The following is a 1,945-nucleotide window of genomic DNA, read 5'->3' as shown; positions in this document are numbered from 1 at the left end:
CCGCGCGCGCGTGCGCGCTGTGCCGGCGCCTCACTTCCTGCGCATCGCTTCGGAAGGGGCCTGTGGGAGCGCTCGCGTCCCGCACCGGTGCCGGGAGGAGGGGCGGGCTCGGCCAGGTGGGGCGCTTTTACCTGCGGAGGCGAGCGGAGGAGCCCTGGCGGGACCCTGCGGCCCTGGTGCCGCTGGTTTCCGTGAACTAGCGGGAGAGCTCCGTGTTGGTTGCGCTGGTGGCGGCCCGGGTGTCACTGGACTTGTCCGTCTCCGCCCCGCGTAGCTCAGCTGGCGGCCAGGCCGGGGTCTCAGGTGCAGGTGCTCTGCACTGGGAGGAGCTGATGTCGGGGTGCCCTTTCGTGGTGTTTGGAGAACGGTGACACCCTAAATCCTGTCGTTGCTTCCGTACCGCTGCGCCGGGACCCCCGTTAGTTCTGCGGTTCCCAGGAGTGCGGTCCACTGGGGAGGCGGGGCCTGTGCTCCGTCCTGTCCTTCCATTTATTACCAGTTTCCGAAATAATGACTTTGCCCCTAGAACAGTGGTTCTCAACCTTCCTAATGCCGCGACCCTTTCATACAGGTCCTCATGTTGTGGTGACCCCCAACCATAAAATTACTTTCGTTGCTACTTCATCACTGTAATTTTGCTACTGTTATGAATCGTAATGTAAATATCTGATATGCAGGATGTATTTTCATTGTTACAAATTGAACATCATTAAAGCATAGTGATTGATCACAAAAACAATATGTCATTATATATGTGTTTTTTGATGGTCTTAGGCGACCCCTGTGAAAGGGTCGTTCAACCCCCAAAGGGGTCGCGACCCACAGGTTGAGAACCGCCGCCCTAGAATCTTCTAAAGGCAATCAATGAGGCTTTGTTTTTAGTGTTATTGTGAATTTATTAATATAAACATTTTTGGCGTGTTTCAAGAACAGAGTATTTATATTCTAGGGGTTTTTTTAGGGTCTGGTATAAGACAGGTCTTTCGTTTTTTAAAAAATAACCATTTGGGACTAGCCAATGCTTTGTTAAAAATTCATTTTAGAGCTTAGCAGGTGTGGCTCCGTGGATAGAGCGTCGGCCTGCGGACTGCAGGGTCCCGGGTTCGATTCTGGTCAAGGACAGGTGCCTCGGGTGAGGGTTGATCCTGGGCCCTGGCCTCGGCACTTTCGGGAGGCAACCAATCGATGTGTCTCTCACATTGAGTCTCTCCCCCTCCCTTCCACTCTCTCTACAAATCAATGGAAAAGGATCCTCAGGTGAGGATTAACAACAAAATTTTTATTTTAAAAATATTTTTTAGCCCTCGCTGGTTTGGCTCAGGGGATAGAGCATCAGCCTGCGGACTACAGGGTTCCAGTTTCGATTCTGGTCAGGGCACATGCTGGGGTGCGGCTCATCCCCAGTGGGGAGTGTGCAGGAGGCAGCTGATCAATGATTCTCCTCATTGATGTTTCTCTCTCCCCCTCCCCCTTCCTCTCTGAAAGCAATATTGCTTTCAGAGAGGAAGGGGTTTCAGAGAGGAAGGGGGAGGGAGAGAGAAACATCAATTTATTGCTTTTCAGAGAGGAAGGGGGAGGGGGAGAGAGAAACATCAATGATGAGAGAGAATCATCCATCGGCTGCCTCCTGCACGCCCCCCTCTGGGATGAGCCGCACCCCAGCATGGAGCGAGCTGGGGGTCTGCTGTTGTTTCAATTCCGCTAACATCTAAATTGTAAAGGGAGGGATAGGACTGTCCCCAGACCAGGCGAGGGAGGCGCAGCCCCGAATTCTTTCAAGCCCCCAGCATCTCCCGCCCCACCTCCCGCACCCACACCGGGAACCTCCTTCAGGCCCGCACCCCAGGGTTTTCCCTCTTCACATCCTTCCTCCCCGCATTTGACTGGTGGCTCCGATTTCCCGGAAAAACTGGGGGGGGGGCCCCCGGTGGAGGGGCAGACTGTG

At 54.1% G+C, this 1,945-nt stretch overlaps 1 protein-coding gene across 3 annotated transcripts in view; it reads right to left on the bottom strand.

Annotated features, from left to right (window-relative positions):
- MRS2 (MRS2, magnesium transporter) overlaps positions 1-1,945 on the bottom strand; it is a 12,082-nt gene that overhangs the window by 8,941 nt on the left and 1,196 nt on the right. The gene's annotated exons all lie outside the window — the stretch shown is intronic.

The sequence above is a fragment of the Myotis lucifugus genome, unplaced genomic scaffold (assembly GCF_000147115.1).
Source record: "Myotis lucifugus unplaced genomic scaffold, Myoluc2.0 scaffold_832, whole genome shotgun sequence".
NCBI classification, from domain to species: domain Eukaryota; kingdom Metazoa; phylum Chordata; class Mammalia; order Chiroptera; family Vespertilionidae; genus Myotis; species Myotis lucifugus.
The sequence above is the reverse complement of the archived record's forward strand: the minus strand, read 5'-3'. Positions and strand labels throughout refer to the sequence as shown.